The following is an 18,908-nucleotide window of genomic DNA, read 5'->3' as shown; positions in this document are numbered from 1 at the left end:
CCAGATATTAATTGAATCTGAACTGGAAGGCTGCAAGGTGGAAGGGCACATTCCTAAGGGGTTGAAGACTTTCTAATAAATCTGCTAAATCAAGAGGCAACTGGGCTTGTGAAAGGTGAAGGAGGGCTAAGAGCACTTCACCTGAAATGTAGACAGAACAAAGACATGAGAGATGAAGCTGTGGGCTGGCCTTCCCTAGGTTCTCTCTCCCCTTGAGAGCATCCTTAAGAGCTCTACTCCCACAGTCTGCAGCCTCAGCCAGATTTTGTCTTTTCCCTGCCCTGATTAGAGGGTTCTGATCTCCCCCTTATCTCCCAGCAGGTGTGGCTGCTGCCTCCTCCTTCCCCAGCAGGAGGAGCATAAGATGGGAGGTGAGATGCAAGTGTCACCATGCACTGTGTGGCTGTGCAGGTGTCACCTTTGACTCAGCCTAATCAGAGCCAATTTCAAGACCATCACCCACCCTTTTGCTGGTGCAGGGCAGAGTCTCTGCTTGGGTCACCAAGCAAGGGAGCTGAGCCTTGCACATGAGCATGGTATGGAATGAGGTATGGACTCCAGGAGCTAAGCCAGGCTCAAATAAAGTCCGCTGCCGCTGAAGCAACTACAGGAAAGCTAAACTGCATGACTAAAGCCTAGCACCTTGATCTGGCCCAGGCCAGGAGGTCCCAGAGGGACTTAGGGAGGTCAGCACAAATCTGTGCTGAAGGCCATCAAGGTGGGTGAAGACATGTTGTACTTTAAAGCACAGGAAATCCCACTCCCTGACTTTCCGGCCAGTCTTATCCTTGGAGGTCAAATATCCTCCCAAAGACACACGGAGCCGTGACAGGAGCCTGGCATTGTCTGCGTCACATTTCTGTACTTTTATAACAAATGGAAGCTGGCCATGCATTGTTTTGGCTTTCTCTGAGTCTCTTTGAAGAGGGAGCTGTGACATTGATCCCTCTTCTCCAAGGGTGGAGAAGCACTTTGTGAAGGGAAGGAGTAATATCTCTTTCTCCTCTCTGGACTGATCTCTGCTATTGTTTTACTTTATTTTTATTAGGTATAGTTCTCCCTTATCTGCTGTGGTCAGACTTCTTATAGGGCATGGAAAGGACATGAAAAATTCTGGATTCTGGGTAAAGATTGGACAATGTGTAAATGTGAAATACAAGTGGGGTTTTTAGGGCTATTATTAATATTATCATCACTGTTAATAACAGCAGCATCTGGTGTTTGTGGGTTTGTTGGTATCAGAGAATATTAGGATGTGATTGTAGCAGCAAGGATTTATGCTGGTCAAAACAGAACCGTTTTTGCTGGAACAGTAGAAGAACATGGCAAAACCCCCAAAAACCTTAAGCTAAGTGACCTAGGAGTAATAGCAAGTTTTTCCAAGCATGTTCTAACGCAGTTCTAACCAACCTTGTCTGTGTTTCCGTCAGTCATCCCACCAAAATCTGCCTGGGGCAACAGGACTTCCAAATTCCCCATCAGCCATGCTGAAGTGAGTCTCTGCACCAAGAGGTGATATGGCTTGGGCACTGGTGAGTTCCCTGGGATGGAAATGCTCCCTGGGATTCTGCCTGGGGTGAAGGGTCCAATGTAACCCTGCTGTCTGTGTGTGTATCCCGTGCCAGGGGGATGGGCCAGGCAGAAATGCTGGATTTGAAGCAGCCTTGGGAGTAACATAAAGCGTCAGGAAGAAACATGAGCTGGCCATCACACGATATTATCTCTTAGACTTCCCAGGCCCACAAAAGCTGTCTGTTAGGGCTGCTGGGTTCCAGGAATGTCATCCTGGAGAAAGCTGTTTGATGGGCTGTGCTGTAAAGCTTGGGCTGCTTGGACTCACAGGAGAGCAAAGGGAGCACAGGCGCCGTGGTGTGTGCATCCTGCACTGCTCCTGCTCCAGACAGTTCCCTCAGCCCCTGGGAGTATCCCACCAGTTCCCACAATCCATCCTACCCTCTCTGATGGTATGGAAGGAGCTGGCAGGTAAGGAAGACCACAATCCCACATCAATCCACTAACTAAACAGCTTTTGGGCATTAGTGAGGCGCTGGCATATGTTTGCTCAGGGCTCCTCATGAGACACCAAGAGTCCTAAATTCACACAAACTGGCTTAGATCTCACAAGGTGGTTGTGAGAGGGACCCCAGGAGCCTGTAGTTGACTTGAGAACTTTACATGGGGCTTTGGTTTGCTGGTCCAGCCTCCTGGAACGACCCTTCTCCTGCTTTTAGTTGCTTTTCTGAACCTGCCTGTAAGGATGGCTTTAGGGTTCACCAGGAGAAACTCAGGGTCTCTGCCAGGAACATGCACTCATTAAAAAAATAATCTTTGGGTTAGTCAGAAAGGATCAGGAAATGCAAATCCAGAGCAGAGAGGCTGACAGCCAAAGAGAGGAACAGGTTATTGTTTCTCCTTGGAGAAGCAAGTCAGGATCTTGTCCCATCCAAAATTTCCGAACCCTGTTTTTGCAAAATCTTGGTTGTTCAGCAGGACCAAGTCAGAACATCACCACTCTGTTTCAGTGGTGGTGATTCCTGCTTTGGAAAGGGGAACACATCCAGATGACACCACCTGGAGACCCTGGTGGCTGCAGGACTCCCCACTGTAATCTGTGTTGTTTGAGATGCCTTTACAGCACCCCAAGTTTGGAAAAGTGGCAAGTCCTCTGGTTTTTTCTTTCTTCCACCCTTTCAAGTTACCTTTACAGTGACAGAGCCACTCAGGATCATGGATCCCTTTGGAAAGATATAGGCCTATGGAAGAGGGAGGCGTGTGTGGAGCTCCAGGGTGTGTGTGGCATGTGCCACATTCCAGCAGAGGCAGTCCCCAGGTACAACCTGCCAGGTGTCTGAAGGATACACTCCCTGCTCTGCACATCAAATTGTTCACATTGTGGAGATTCTCTAGAAGACAAGAACCTGGATAAATATAACCCAGCCCAACAGGTCTGGGCAGAGAGGAACCAAGTGTTCTTCAGCCTCCATGGCAGACGTGGCAGCTGCTCATTTGGACTGAGGCATCTCAGACCTACAGCCACCCCCATACCAGCTTTGGTGGACCCTGACCCCCTTTTAAATCCCATCTGGATTTCCTGTTGGTCTCCAAGAGGATGAAATGGAGCTTTGGGAGCTCAGAAACACAAACTGGCACTACAGAGCAAAAGTGCCAATATTTACATATTCCTGATGGGAGATGAATGAACTACCTACAGAAAGAATGTGTCCATGGTGATCTGCAAACATTAATTTAGGTCCCAGACTGGAGTCCAGTGGCACTGGAGGCCCTTGGTGCCCACAGGCTGGAGTGGGAAAGGAAAGACCTGAACCAAAAATGAGGAGCTTTTATATTCCTGTCAGAAAATAAAACTTTCCTCCCAGAACTTCAACCAAAAGCAAGTCTGGACAGCACCCTGCTCTATAAATATCCAGGGAAAATGCACAAATAGCCACATTTTTCAAGATCTTGGGAAAAACCTGGAAGCTGGCTCCACTATCCCTCAGAAAGACTTGTTTGCAGAGTCCCGGTGCTGAGTCACAGCTCCTGGATTTATACCTTTCCTCTCTATTCCTGAATTCTGCAGGAGCTGGGTGGAAGGAAAACAGGGAGCAGGTTTGGGCTTGCTGTGTGTCTTGCCAGGGGTTCCAAGGTGAGCATTAGCCATGCTTGGGCTGCCCAGAAACAGTGCATTAAATATTAAAGGATGCTTTTGGAAAGATGGAGGGACATGAATGAGCATTCCTTACATAAAACCTCATTAAATAGTTTAAATTAAAAGATCCCAGTTCAAAACTACCTGACTGGGAGAAAGTGTCATGTGAGTCACTTGTACTGGCCAGGAAGAAAAACCAGCATGACGTGTTCCCTCGGCTTCCTGGGAAGAGAGGAGTTTTGTGTGGAATTTTGTAGCTTTTTCCCCTCAGTCCTGTTTTTGTTTTGTGCCCACACCTTCTGTGAGCTAATCCTGTCCCTAGCACCACCCAACTCCTGGGAGGTGGGAGCCAAGGAGCTGTGGGAGGTTGGAGCTGGCCGTGGGACTGTCTAGGCAGGATGCAAGTTAAAGGCTGGATGGCTCCAGTGCTGCCAGGACCTGTGGGTGTAGCATGCCTGGTATCCAAAAAGTTTGCTGAAGGTTTCTCTGCTCTGCATCCTTATTATCGCATAGCCCTCAAAAATTATCCCCTTTTCCCAGATTGGTGCTTTACTCTGGGCACTGGTTCACCAGCAGCAAGGGGTTTAAAGCTGTGATTTTTAGACATCACAGCTAGTGGGAAGGATTTCACACTTTTGATGAAAGGGAAGGTTTTTCTTTGCCCTGTCTAAAAATCAGGACTCAGAGATCAGGCCAGTAAAAATAGGGAGGGACTCTGCCTGTGCGTGTCATATTCCAGAACAGGACAGATAACGGCCAAGCCCAGCCTGGAGGAAGGCATTCATCGCCTCTGTGTTCAGGCAAAACACTAAAATCCTGAAACTGGCTGTGTGCTCATGTTCCTGGCTGCAGGCACCAGCTCTCAGAGCTGTTCCTCATGTGCATCTCCTGCAGAGCTGGAATATTTCTCTGATGGCTTTTCCAAGCTCGAAGGCATCTGTGAAACAGCTGGGAGACTCAGTGAAAGGCTGGCACCACTGGGGGTTGCAGATTGCCCATCCCTGGAAGTGTTCAAGGCCGGGTTGGACAGGGCTTGGAGTAACCTGGTCTAAGGGAAGGTGTCCCTGCCCGTGGCAGGGGCTGGATGGGCTTTAAGGTCCCTTCCAACCCAAACCATCCCAGACTCTGTGAGGACAGGCTAAAGCTGAGATGAGGGTTCCTGTTGTGTCCCTACTGCTTCCTGCAGTAATGCCACAGCTGTGATGGAGAAAAACACAGCCAGGATAGTGTTTGTCATGGTGGGATTTCCAGGAACAAAGCTCAGGACTGTCACATCCATGCTGGAAGATGGTGCTCTCTTTATGCAAGGCACCCACAACAAGACTGTTCCTTCCAGAAGCTTCAAATGTGCCTGATCCAACAGGGACCATGCTGATATCCCCTGGATGGTCCTGGTTTGTCTGGTGGTGATCAATCATTTATCACTAGGTGTGGGTGTACCAGTATGGGACAGGTTGGCCTTGCTGTTTGAGCTAATCTTTGTCTTAATTTTCCATTAGATGGTTGCTGTAATGTGTAAGTACACAGTGCCCTCCTCACATCAATCCTGTGCAATCCCTAGAGCCAGCCTCAGCATTCCTGCCTCTTTACAGGACAGCTGTAAAGCCTAATAGAAGCACTTGGCAAGCAGATTCATTTTCCACAGTAATTCCCAACCTTTAGCCCCAGGCAGAGCATGCTACACCTGACAATCTTTACCTAGCTACTGCCAGCCCAAACTGGGCTGAAAAGCACCAAGCAAAGCTGGGGCGTGTGGCTGGTTCCTCATCCCCTCAGGAGCGGCAAGAGGAAGTCTTGTTTGTCAGTGCACTCCTCCTTGCTGACTGGTTCATGAGCAAGACAGAGCTGCTGAGATCCAAGGGACCTTTCCACCACCTCCCCCTAAAGGAAGGGCATTTTTCATCACTCCCTGAAATGCTGATTCACTTCCCTGGCAGAAATTCAGGCATGTAGCAGGGCAGTTGGTGTGCCAAGAGCTTTTTCTCTATCAGAGAAAAGCTGTTATTAGGCTGAGAGCCACTTTGGGGCCACGTTTAGCTTCAGTTTTTCTCCAGTACTGCCAGCACAAAGTCTCTGGGATTAGATGAGGATTGGTAAATCTGCACAAAGTAATTGGTCAATCTGAACTAAAAATCCTTTTCTGCCTGTATAGGAAAGTCACAATATCCCATGTTTCCCCAAAGAAAGGGAGAGGGCTGCAGCCCATCTTCCTCTGCTTATACCAGGGAGGAGCTATTTGACTCTGCTCCTGTTCCAAATCTTTCCCCATAGCAATAGGGGCTTGGGGCTTGGGAAGCATCAGTAATTTTAATTTCCTGCTGTAAAACTCATCCTGGACTTTTTGCTGGGAGGGTGAGGCAGAAGAATTAAGAGAGGAGATTCATCTCTTAAAAATCCAATTTGATATTTAAGGCTTTTCCAGCCTTTTTAAGCTAATGATGACAACATTCATTGCTATCTCTTCCCATCCTATTTTGTGCTTCCTACTCATATCCTGTCCGGGTATTTTTGGCTATTTGTAACAATTCATTTGAGCTAAAACTTGGCACATGGAAAATCGTCTCTGAGTGTCACTGCAGGAAAACAGCCAGTTTAACCAGCTCAGTGGTGGCTCCTGGAGATGTGGTGGGGCTCAGGTCACCTTTTGGTCTGAAAACATCACTCAAGCTTTTTTAGTAGTAGTCTAATGTAGCTTTTTTTTCTTCTGTAGCTGGTATTTTCATATATATTATCATGGTAGATAAAATTTTAAATGGAAAAATGGTGATTTATCCCTTTCCATTCACTTGCAAAAGGCAGAAATGGAAGTTCATGCAAAGGGACTTTTCCTGTCCATCATTGATTTATGCTGAGATTTTTGGATTTTCACAGAGTCCCTATAGGAACCATAATATTCATGTATGGTACAAAACATGTTCTGCTTCAAAAAACTCACAACCAGCTGAAGGATGCCCTGCTTTGTTTCTGGGGTCAGAAGACAAAGTGTACAGTCACAGGAAATCACTGGGTTAATTTCCAATGTTTGGGCTTTCAGTGAAGCTGTGGATGAGACCACAGAAGGGTTTTTCAGCCTGAACATCCAGTTACCCAGTAACCAAACAGTCCCAGGAGAGATCATTCCAAAACCAAAATAAACCCCATTCCCTTTGCCCTTTGTTTTGTATAGAATAGAAGGATGTATGAGGCTGGGTTTATCAAAATAATTCAAATGGCAGTTTCTAATCTTGCGGTGCAGAAATGTTTTAACAATCTTGCCACAAAAAAAAAAAAAAATTAATCTCTTGCAAGGGCGAGGAGGAAAAAGCACAATTGGTCCATGCAGAGGCTGGAATGGGAGTCTGAGCTGGGCTAGGGGGAACCAGACTGATTCCAGGGCTGGGAAGGAGAGAGAAGAGTTTCCTGCAGCACCTTAAAGAAGAAAGGCTTCCCTGGCCACTCCTGTGTGCCCACAGGGTCTTTGGCATGGACATTTCCAGTTCCAAAGGCTAAAGTTGTGCGGGGCACATGAAAGACAAGGTTTCTGCTCTGGGAACTGCAACACTGTGGAGCAGGTTTGCCCACGGAGGTTGTGCCGTCTCCTTCTCGGAGATTTTCCAGAACAGCAGGAGTGAATTGTGCAGCCTGTTCTGATTTCAGAACTTGAGGTTGGACTGGAGATCTCCTGAGGTGCCTTCTGGCCTGGATAACCCTGTAATCCTCAGAGGAGAGGGTGAAAGGAGCAAGAAATCCCTTTTATGCCAGGTGGACAAGGCGTGTGTGGAAGGATCAGGGCAGTTGGCACACAGTGGGACCAACACAGGCCATGTGGATGCTCCTGCAGCCAAAGGGGAGCCAGGTGGTGCTTACCATGACCTGGGTTTAAAACCACTGAACTCTCCTTGATGGTCTGACTGTCACTGGGGTCCGATCCTTAAATGAGCCACAGGTTTATGCATCCCCTCTGGAGCAGAGAAAGATTGGCAGAAGCAGAGTTGTGCCTAAACATGCACACTGGAGAATCTGGTATATTCTGGGAATGTTGTTCTGAAGGCAGGGGCAGGTGGCCGTGAGAGCACAGGAATACCTGTGGTTTGAGAAGGACAAAGGGCTGTTCCTGGTGCTCTCCAGCCAGGTCTTCCTGAATCCTGCCCTGGGGGCCTACAGCTGAGCTCATGGATGCTCAGGGATGCCATGAGCTATCCAACTGCTCCTTTAGCTTGAGTGTTGGGACAGGATTCCAAGAGAAGAACCTGTGTGTCCATCACCCACATGGCACTGGAGCAGAGCATGGCCTCTGTGAGCAGCATCCTGCCAGCCACAGGCACCTGGCAAGGGCAAATCAGAAACAGCTCTGGGAACTGCTGAGGATGGTGGCAGCCCAGATCTCCCCCATAACCTTCTCCTGCTTCACATGATCCTTCTCACCTCCAACTGTTTGCTCACCAGCTGTTGGCAGGAAGGGAAAAGGGATCAGGGAGCAGGAGTGTCTCCAGGCTCGTGCCAGGTGTGGAGCAGATGTTCTGGGACCTGTCTGGTCTAGTTTGCACGTGGCTGTGGCAGGGCTTTGGCTGCTTGGCTGGTTTCAGGCCTCCCTCCCTGGGCTGTGACTAAACCTGTACAACGTTTCCTTCCACTGAGCAGTCAGTGAGGCCAGAGCTCCTCTCCTCTCTTCCATCCTCCCCTTGGCCCAGAGGAGCCAGGAACAGCTGCCTGAATGTAGGGTGGTCCATCACCTGTCCCATCACCTGCCCTCAGTTCTGCTTGGTGGCAGGTTGGGGACACACATGGCTACAGCACTCATGGATACTTGGAGGAAAAGCCAGGAACAGGATGGGAGGACAGGAAGCCTCTCTGCATTTCCCAGCTTCCAGCAATGGGAGTGAAGAGCTCCTGGTACCCTTTTCCATGCCTGAATTTCTCCAACTGCATTTGGCCAAGCTGTGTAAACTTTGGACACCCTGAATGGCCTGTGGCAGGATGCTCCGTGCTTGGCTCTGCACAGTGTTCTCAGCCACCTCCTTTTGTTCCTGCTGCACTCACCAGCTGCTGGTTTCATGGGATGCCCCCCAGCTCTGTCAGCAGGAAGCAGCTGGTCCCTCATTGCCTGTCTCCATGCCACAGGCTGTATCACAGATCTCAAGGAGAGCAGCATCTCAGTGTCCCTTTCCCAAGCTGAAGAGCACTGGAAGTTTCAGGGCTGAAGTCACAGATACAGGGGCTGTTCCTGATTTGTTTTTAAGCTCAGAACAGATGCAGCAGCAGCAGCAAAAGGTGCTTCCTTGTCAAGAGATTGCTCGGACAGCCGATGGCCCAACCACACCTTGGGTGTTACCTGCTCATTCTGGCAGAGACCAGCAATGAGCACAGCTCCTGGTACATTTGCTCTCAGTTTATCCTGTTGAACCTGCTGCTGCCTTGCTCTGTGCAGCAGCTTCTCTGACAGAGGCACAGCTTTTCTGGCTTTTTTTAAGCTACTGAAACTTTATCAACTTATTTTCCAAGCAGTAGCAACTCACAGCAAACCTGACAGTCTTGAAGTTATCCCTGAGAGCCTTTCATACTACTTTTACACTCCTGCCCTGCACTTTCTGCTGAAAAAAAAAAAAAAAAAAAAAAAAAAAAAAAACCAAAGAGGGGGGAAAAACCCAACCAAATATTTTCCTTGTGTTTTGACTCTGGCTTGAATGCCAGGTTGCAGTGAGCATGTACCTGGATGCTGAACTAGAGCCTTCCTTCACCAGTTGGATTCCCTGCTATGGAAACTCTGCAGGGGCAGCTGGAGATTCCTAAGTTATTCTCTTTGGGAATCATGGAAACATAGAATAAATAGATAGAATCACAGAATCAGCCCTTTGACTTCAGTGGGTCAAAGTGTCATTTCCCAATGAAATGGGCTCAGATGTGCCACTCCCCTCCTACAGTTTGGCAGGGTTTCTGTTCTCTTGAGCTGGAAAAATAAATGAATCAGGAATGTGCCTGCCTGAGTGACCAGGTCTCAAACCCATCAGGAGATCAGGCAGAGATGCTGGTGTGCAGGTACCTGGTGGTCCAAGACTCCTTCCCCCACCAGCCTTGAGGGCATGGACTTTCCTCTCATGGGGAAGTGGATCACACCTGTTAAAGTCCACATGACTCCAATCAGAGGATTTGTTTTGTTTTGGGGTATCCTCTCCTTCTCAGAAATCCTGCCTGTGTCATGTATCAGGGGATAGTGTGCAAAACCCCTTTATAGTCTGCACCTGGACTGAGGAGCCACCCCTACTACCTAACCTTACCTCCACACCTGCACAGGCTGCCTGGGTACATGTTATTCCTTTTCCTTTTTCAAGAACATTTGACAGTCCCATACTCAGCCCAGAAGCCATGCTGACAGCACCAGATACCAAAAACAGGACAAACTGCCTGGCTGTGTGAAAGTCAGAGTTACAGGTTAACCCGCGGGAACAGCCACAGACAAGGCCATTTGCTTCTGCCCCAGAGGAACACATTAATATCGTCCCAGAGAAAAGAGGTTTTAATTAGTGCTCCCTTCTGCAAAGAGCCCAGCTCTCCTCCTCTGTCTCCTCAGCTGAACACAGCTATAATTAAGAGCCAGCATAGGCTCCAGCCTATGATTTATTAAGGGATATTGTGGGTGCAATTACCTTTCTCTCTTCTCCTCTCCCGGTGTTTTTATGAAGTGAATTTACTGATAAAAGGATTGTCTCAGGCTCAGGCAAATGGACACCTCTGTGTTTATCTCAGCACCGACAGTGAAGTCACTGCTTTGTCTCTATAGAGTCACCACTGAAAGCCTCAAACCTGACTTATCATAATGTCATAAATTGAATGGTTTGGGTTGGAAAAAAGTTCCCTTTATGGGAAGTGGACCATGCCCTGTCCCTCCCTTCCACTACGCCAGGTTGCTCCAAGCCCTGTCCAGCCTAGCCTTGAGCACTTCTCAGGATGGGGCAGCCACAGCTTCTCTGGGCAACCTGTGCCAGGGCCTCAGCACCCTCACCTTTTTTCCCTCAGGGAAAAAATTCTCTCTGGAATTTAATGTAAAGCCACCCTCCTTCAGCTTAAGGCCATTCCACCTTGTCCTGTCACTCCATGCCCTTGTGAAAAGGGCACAGAGGAGTTCGGAGGACTTGGAAGAGTTTGTGTCCACAAGTCACAATTCTGGCTGGCAGCAGTGGTGGGACAAGGATTGACCCAAGAGAGTCCTGATGGTGGCAAAGAGGAATGAGTGACAGACTAGGACAAGCTGCTGGCATGTCCACAGCAGTGAGGTGGGTCAGGTTTGGGATTCATCTTGTATATGCTGGTGAGGGAATCTGGAGCCACCCTCAGCTCTTGTTCCAGCAGCCAACACTTGTAAGCCATAAAGAGATTCTCAGCTCCCAGATGGTTTCCACTTCTGTCCATCTCAAGTGACAGGGAAGTTGGTATAAACAGTCTGGGGGAGGGTGGTGTTGACTCAGCCTGATCCCAATCGTCATCCCACCAGCAGCACTACTTCACTTTCTGAATCAGCTGTGGTGCCTGAACTTTGGTTTATTGCCATTTGGATGGGCTGCACTTTACCTTTGTAGGATATAGATCTAGGCAAGTTGAGACTGATAAGACAGAGGAAGGGAAAAAAGAAAAAAGTAAGCAGGAAGGACTAAACTTAAATTCAAATTATGAAAGCTTTTGGGAGTCAGTGCCCCAACCAGAAACCAAAAATAGAAAATAATTTTCTGTCCCATTCCAAGGCAGTGCTGAAAGACCTCAGCCCACAAATGTGGAGTGTTCCTGTTCCACCAGCCATGGAAAGTTCTGCCTTTACCTGGGGCAAGGCTAGGTTGGAGGCCCATGAGGCGTGAGGGCTCATTTGTGCCACACCTGCCCATCACGACAGCCAAGGCTGTTGCAAAATCTTATCCTGTTGCCCCGAGGGTGCTCAGCTCCTCCATTACAGCTGAAATTGCTGCTAGAAGCTGTGGCTCTGTCCAGGGAGTGGGAAAGGAAAGGTGAACAGGTGGGCTAATGCCTTGACAGGTGAAACCCCAAGTGTGGACTAGATGGGGGAATGTGCCCCTGGCACTGGAGATAACGATTTCTCACATGTGAGATGTGTTTGCCCATCTCAGCAGGACAAGGAGAACCTTTGTGGGAGATGCTGATGAGAAGGGTTGATTTGGACCCTCCTCTGAAGGCAGGGATGGATGTTAGGGCACAGAGCATCCCAGGCAGGGTCTAGCTCTGTGCCAGACAGGCTGGAGCAGCCCAGCCTCTGCCACCAGCCTCTTGCCTTGTGAGGGTCCCCGGATCCCACTGTGCCTGCAGGATCAGGCACCTCCAGGCCTCACTTGGTGCTTCCAACCAAATCAGGGCTCCAGAAGCTTGTCTGGGCACTTCAGTCCCTGTCCCAAGGCAGCTGAGCAGGCAGAGCCTGTGACTCCCTACTTCTTCAAGGGGGTTGGAAGCTTTTGTTCTGTTCCTTGGCAGATCCTCAGTGGCAGTGAGCACGTTGCAGTAACGCCCTTGGGAGCACTTGGGGAATGGGAATAAGGGCTGGGCTCTCTTGGGGAATTGCAGTTCAGGTGAATGGGAAATATCTCCAAACCAGTCCAGCTCAGCTACACACCCTTCCCTCCCTTCTTAATTGCAATTCTTCCTAATTTATCTGGATTACCAGGAAGTAAAATGCCAGGACTTTTTTGGTTACCCCCCTGGCATAGTGCATTTCAATTTTGGAGACGGTACTGTCGGCAGCCCAGGAGAAAGGAAAACTCTCACTGCCTTGGGAAAAGACAAACCCTCACCTATGTGCAGAGGTGGCCATGTCCATGTGGGAGCAGCTCTCCCTGGATCCTCTTCCTTTCTCTCTTAACACCTAAATATTTTAGGGATGGGTAACAGCATATTTTTCCCTGAGCCTGACATTTCAAACCAACTGCAAGCAGAGATGCTGCTCACAGCCTCTGCACTCCATGAAGATCTTTCTGCTGTGCTGCATTCCTAACTATGGTCTTGTGGGCAGGTGGAGATCCAGAGCCAGACTGTGCTCTCAGGCCTCCTGGGCCTCCTTGGATCTCATTTCCTGCATCTCTCAGGTGTTGTACAGTGCCTGGCACCATTTCTGACAGTGCAAGGACTCTCCTACAGTGCAGTCAGATGACCAGGGAGGGTTTCTGGAGGTACCACTCTTCCCCTCCCTTGGAGTGGGAAACATGAATACCTCCTGAGCAGGCAGATGGGATATTTTTCTGGGCAACTGCTGTGCCTTGGCCAAACAGGTGGTTCAGGAGGCCGTGCTGGCAAAGCCAAGTGCTGTTGGCACTCCATGGGAGCTGCCATTCTAGGCAGACACTGAGCTGCTGGTAAAGCTCTAGCAGAGTGCAGGAGGCTATCCCTGTCGCTCCAGCAAGTCTGTGGACTGTACTTGGCACTTCTGCTTGGGGGTCACTAGGCTAGGCTCGAGTATTTTCCAAAGGTGATTGTTTTATTGCCAATGACACCAAACTCGCAGGCTAAAGGCCGTGCATTCCTGTCCACCCTGGAGGGAAGGGCAGTGCTGCTGACTGCAGTTGTGGAAAGGACTCATGAGCCCTGATCAGCCCCGTTCAAGGACTAAAACACTGAGTCTTCTTCAAAACCACAAACCTGCCCTGGCCCAGCACTTCAGAGAGACCACGGCATGGAAGAGAGAAAGCCAAGAGTATGACGGAAAGTGCTCCAAAGCAGCACCCCCAGATCCAGCCCTCTGGGAATAATACTCCAAGAGTCCCCCACGCACTCAGGACTTATTTCATATGGATGTTTCTCAAGCCCACACAAGCCAACGCATTTGTTCTCCCTGTTTCACTCCTTTCTTTTTGTCACAAGGACTGAAACCTCACGAGTCCTACAGTGCATTAATGTCTCTTCTGAATCTTTCTTTTCCAGAATGATCCCGTGACCCTATGAAAAGTATTTTGTTTTCTAGCACATTCCAAGCCATCTCATCCAGGGGCAGATGCCAACAAACCTCTGGCAGGTTTGGCCCTGCAACCACCCCCAGCAGGGTCTCCTCTTAGGACTTATAGCCTGGTTGAGTGACCAGAGCCGGGCAAGCAGTCCAGAGCTCCTCCTGAGCAACCCTTCCCTGTCTCTTCATGCCCTTGGATGAATCCAGGCAGGCAGCCATGACAATTTGTCACAGCCTGACAAAATGGTGGCTGTTGTGACATCACCACAGACAGCACCTGCTCTGCAGTGTCCTTCAGAGAATCATCATGGTTGGAAGAGACCTTTGAGATCATCTAGTCCAGCCCTTGACCCAACACACCATCCATGGGAGTTGGGTAGATGGAGACCCAGGAGCAATGATCTGCAGGGTTATTTCAGGCTCAAGGATAGGTTTTGTCACTTTGACTGATGGTGAGTGGTTTGCAGTCAGCAGAGGGGGGCATTGGAGGCACATTCTGTCTGCCTGTGTGATACCTATCCTGTGGTTCAGAAGACATTTCCTTCTGGTGCTGAGCAGGATCCCGGCTGCCCTCCTCTCTCATGGTGCCTGTGCTCACCCTGACATCGGGGGTGATGGCAGAGGGGCAGAAAGCCAAGGACTCAAAGCTTGTCTTGGCAAACTGCTCCATGGCCCCACGCGAGCAGTGTGCGCACGTCACAGCCATTCTCCAGCGTCACTCGCAGCTGCTCCCTTCCCGGGACTTCACCAACAGCCAGTTCAACAATGCTGATGCCAGACTTTTCCTCGGGTGCCCAAAAGCATGCCCTGTTCCTCTAAGCTCTATGATTATATGATAAATTCACCCTGCCGTGCTGAGTACAGCACAGTAGATCCTGCTCTAGACCACCTAGAGAGATATAGTTGGAAGAACACGAGCTCCTTCCCAAGGCTTCAGCTGCAGAAAACAGCAGCAGGAACAATGCAGACCTGACCACAGTGGATCTGGGCTGTCATGTTATCCCAAACACCAGTTCAAGCCTTGGTTTTAAACATGGCCAACCAACAACCTTTGCCTCTCACAGACACCTTCCCATAGGTGATCTCAAGTCCCTCTTCCCAGTCCTGTTTTAAAGGGCTCCTTGGTTCAGCACTGCTGCCTGCCCTAATTTTCCTTCTTAATCAACTGAAAACTCACAGAGCAAAATGGAGCCAGGAATGCGCTGTTGCCTGTGGCATCCATGAGCAAAACCGTGCGTGGGTCCCTGCTGTATCAGATGGGGGCTGAGCCTCTGTCTGTCACTTCTTTACTCAGAAAAAGTCCTTTTTTGGGGCACATGCCAGCCAAGTTCTGGCACTTCTGGATGAGCAGCTACTGATGGATCTGATCCCTGCTTTTGGAGCAGCCCAGCAACACAAGTGTTAACTCCCCGTTGCCCTAATTATAGAAGGGCAATCACCGGATTTTACTACTGTGCTGTGTCACAGTTATTTCCAGTATTTGAAAATAATGTCAGTCACATCATTTGTCCCTGAGCCTTGTCCTCAGTGGAGTTTGCACTGGCATTTTCCAGGAAAATAAGAGAAAGGGGATGGGAATGCTGTGACTCGTTAACGTAGAGGAAATCTCATCAGGAGGCAGAGCTGTCACGAGAGGGAACAGGGCAGCTCCGAGCTTCCCTCCGTGCTGAAATCGGGTGGCAAATGAGGGGTAGGGAGAGCTTGCCCACCAAGACCAGCAACTCTTTGAGGGGCCCGGCAGGGAACGGCCTGAAATTCAATGCATTTCCCCATAAGAGGAAACCCCGAGGTTTGCAAACAAACAGCTGCTCAAAACTACGTCTCCAGACTTCATTAGGAACAGAAAAAATGCCTCGTTCTGTGCCAGATAGACATTTTGCTGCCAAGAAAGTGCCACCTACTGGATCTCACCCGGTGGGGAATCACCAGGACGGGAAAAAACTCAGAAAACACAATGCTGGGAAAAGTACGTTTTTTCATATTTCTTAACTAAAACAACAGAAAACTACACTGATAGTTCTCACAGCCACAACCCCTCTCCAGCCATTCTCCCTCCACAGCAGAATCAGACTTTTGAAGTGGGAGCTGGGGAGGGGGATGAAGTTTTAGGATTTGCAAAGAGAGACTCACCGGTGCTGAGAAGCCGCTCTCGTCTCCCGCAGTTCGCTCAGCTCCCGTGAGTTCTTTCCCAGTTTTCCGTGCCTTCCTAGCTAAATCCTGCTGCCATTCTCCAGCAGTCAAGCTGCGTGTCCTCCCTGCACAGGCTGTGAGCCCGATGCCCCGAACGCCGAAGGAGAGTGGGAGGCAGAGCCCACCCGGCACCCCGGCCTGGGAGTCCCTGCTGCCCTTTCCTCCCGGTGCTCGCCCCGGGTGTCTGAGAGCAGGTGACAGAGGTTCCTTGGCAGAGGAGAGAGGAGGGGAGGGATGTGGAGGCAGCGAGAGGTGGAGCTGGGACCCGGAGCAACAGGTTACTGTATAACCAGGAGCCGGTGGCCCCGGGAGCGCCGGGGGCTGCTGCAGCCTTCGCCCACTCCCCAGGCAAGGCGACCAAGAGCCCAGGAGGGACGTGTTAAACTTCGGGTTTCTTGCTCCCGAGAACATTTTGTACCCAATGGGAAGGTTGAAGGTGGCGAGGGGAGGTGAAGGAGTGCTTGGAGCTCAGTTTTCCATCACCGGTGAGGGAGGGGACGTGCTGCCCGACTGCTTCATGGGGGGAACAAGGCACCTTTTGTGCAGCCCAGGGCTCTCCTCAGCGCTGGCTCGCGGCTTGTTTTCCTCCAGCATCGCCTCTGCCTGCTGTCTGTCCCGACGTCTGCGGCAAGGAAAGGCGTTGGGAGATGGAGGGAAAAGGCAAAGCCTCCTTTCTCTCACATTCCCCAAAGCAACCAGGGGTGCAGAGCAGAGTCCCCTTTGGGGTACCCCCTCTGTGGCACTGTGCTCCTTGGGGTTATGTGGCCATAAAGCCCCTCGTTTTGCCCCAGCTCTTCCATGAAAAAGCTCTTCCCCAGCTCTTCCATGAAAGACAGTAGGATCAGATGGGATATTGGGAACAAATTCTTCCCTGTGGGGATGCTGAGGCTCTGGCACAGAGAAGCTGTGGCTGCCCCATCACTGGAATTGTTCAAAGCCAGGTTAGACAGGGCTTGGAACAACCTGGGATAGTAGAAGATGTGCTTGGTAGGGAAGATATTAGCTGGGTCATACTGATGGGTCCATGGCAGGGTGGGATCATTCTGGTTAGCCATTCTTCTCCTAAAACTGAGGCTTTTGAGAGTGCTTTTATGGAAGCCTGCACGTGTCTGCAGGCTTCCCCACCATGCCCACGCTGTGTGTTGAACCCCTGCCATGTACATGTGAAGTGAGACCCGGTGTCGCTGGCCCTGGGAGGAAACAGCTGTAACTGTGACACTAGGGAAAGAAACAAGGAAAAACTTCCCCCTCAGGACAGCGGTCTGGGAGAAAGCCCAAACTCCTTAGCTTGACATTTGCTGAGTTCCCCACTGCTGTGGGTTTCTTTGAGGGGCTTATGCCCAGCGCAGGGCCTGGCCCGGCTCCAGGCACTGCACAGAGGAGCCGCCCCGGTGAGTTCCTGTGGGAGGAATGCGGCTGGGTGAGCCGGGCGGGCAGGGGGAGAGCAACTCCCTGCCTGACAGTCGGGATTTCGGCATCTCGGGTTTGACAGGACCACGACCTCTCCTGCTGCGGGAGAACACGAACCGATACTCGGTATGACACTCCCACCCAGTGCCGTTCGTCGCCATCCTCCTTGCCAGGAGCCCAGGGAATATTTTGTGAAAACACGGCCAGCCCTAGGGAAAGCAGCATTTAGAGAATGCCTGCTGTACCAGGCAGGAGAAGGGATATCAGTCCAACACAAGAGAAATGCAGTGGGAATGTCAGCTGTGCTGAAGCCTTGTGAGCCTCAGCAGCCAGAAGGTTTTGTGCAGGAGATCCCTACTCCTTGAAATGTATCACTGGGGTGTTTCAGGAGGACTGCTGGGCTGGGCTGACTTTCCTAGGATGCAAACAAGGAGTTGACAGGATAGTGTTTTAAGGCACTGCTTCCTATCCAGCTCCACATTCACAATGAAGACCTGGCTACTGTGAGCTGCTGTGCCCCACAGCAAATCTCTTAACTGCTCTGCAGAGGCAGCAACTTTTCCTCTGGGCAGGGAAGAAAACCACAGCGGAGCTTATTACACCTTCCCAGCTGTCCCACCTCACAGCTGGTGCCGGTGGGGGTGGGCGAGCAGCAACTGGAGAATCATGGAATGGTTTGGCAGGAGGGAATCACCCTATGGTATGGTGGTGGTTCCTGGCATGGTTCCCAGGTGTGGAATCAACTGAGTGCATGTCCTCGGCCTCCCTCCTTCACTGGAGCGCCAGGCCACTCCAGAGGGACATCATAAAGTCATGGACCCATAACACCCTATCTCCCAGTATCTGCAATTTGGAAATCCCAGGAGGCTGACTTGCCTCTTGGGATCAACCTTTTAAATCAGGTTGGCGGCAGACACCCTTATGATGGCACGAGAACAAAGACTTGTCGAGTAAACACCACCCAAACCCAGCTCCTCAAAATATGTGTTCCTCTAAATTTTTAATGCTGTTTGCATCCAACTTGCTTGTCCTGTTTCAGAAGGGCTGGGCCTCGTAATTAAAAGCTCCAGCGATTGTATGTCTGGCAAATGTCATCAATGGCTTCACTATATGTGCCCTGCTTCTCCAAGCAGTGGGAACGGTTTGGAAAGGAGCTCCTGGTTAGGGAAACTCTCTGAATCTGAATCTCTTTGGGTCTTTGTACCAGCTCAGCATCGAGAGATGCCACCATGGAATCAGGGACACCAACACAATAATTCCTATTGAAAGCCTGGAAATACTTGGGATGAAGGAGTTGTCTGAAGCTTCCAGGCTTCATCCTTCATCATGGAGCAGAGGGCTGTCAGCAGCAGCAGTACCCCATGAAAGAGTCCACGGACAATTTTATGTGGAATTGGAAAACTGAAACCAGAGCTGTCCTGCCCTTGTGAGAATGCAAGTCCAGGATCGTGCCAGCTGACCCCAGCAGGCACTGACAGCCAGCCAGGGCTCTGAGCAGTTGCAGCCATCAGGCCCTGCCCTAAAATGAGTCAAAAACTTCATGTTTGTTATCCTATGTGCGTATTTACCCCATGCCTCACTATCACCAAGTACTGGCACTCTCTGCTGATCCTTGTTTTTCACCTGGGTGATGGGGAGGGAACAAAGCGTTCACCATGTTTTATAATTTATATTTTGTGTTTATTTTGTTTGTGGTGATCACCCAAGAAGGTGAAGCACAGGGGCTGTGACTCAACATTAACCTGT

The 18,908-nt window shown here is 50.2% G+C and overlaps 2 protein-coding genes across 3 annotated transcripts in view; one reads left to right on the top strand and one right to left on the bottom strand.

The window, feature by feature from the left end:
• Positions 1-15,925, bottom strand: part of LOC128790088 (epidermal growth factor receptor kinase substrate 8-like protein 2) — a 47,632-nt gene extending 31,707 nt beyond the window's left edge. Inside the window, exon 1 of the mRNA XM_053946547.1 lies at positions 15,693-15,925. The gene's annotated coding sequence lies outside the window, so the exon portion shown is untranslated. The remainder of the gene's footprint in view (positions 1-15,692) is intronic.
• The window catches only part of DEAF1 (DEAF1 transcription factor), a 79,007-nt gene that overhangs the window by 32,912 nt on the left and 27,187 nt on the right, over positions 1-18,908 (top strand). The window lies entirely within an intron of this gene.

Source organism: Vidua chalybeata, chromosome 6 (assembly GCF_026979565.1).
Source record: "Vidua chalybeata isolate OUT-0048 chromosome 6, bVidCha1 merged haplotype, whole genome shotgun sequence".
Lineage (NCBI taxonomy): Eukaryota > Metazoa > Chordata > Aves > Passeriformes > Viduidae > Vidua > Vidua chalybeata.
This window is presented reverse-complemented; position numbering and strand designations above follow the sequence as displayed.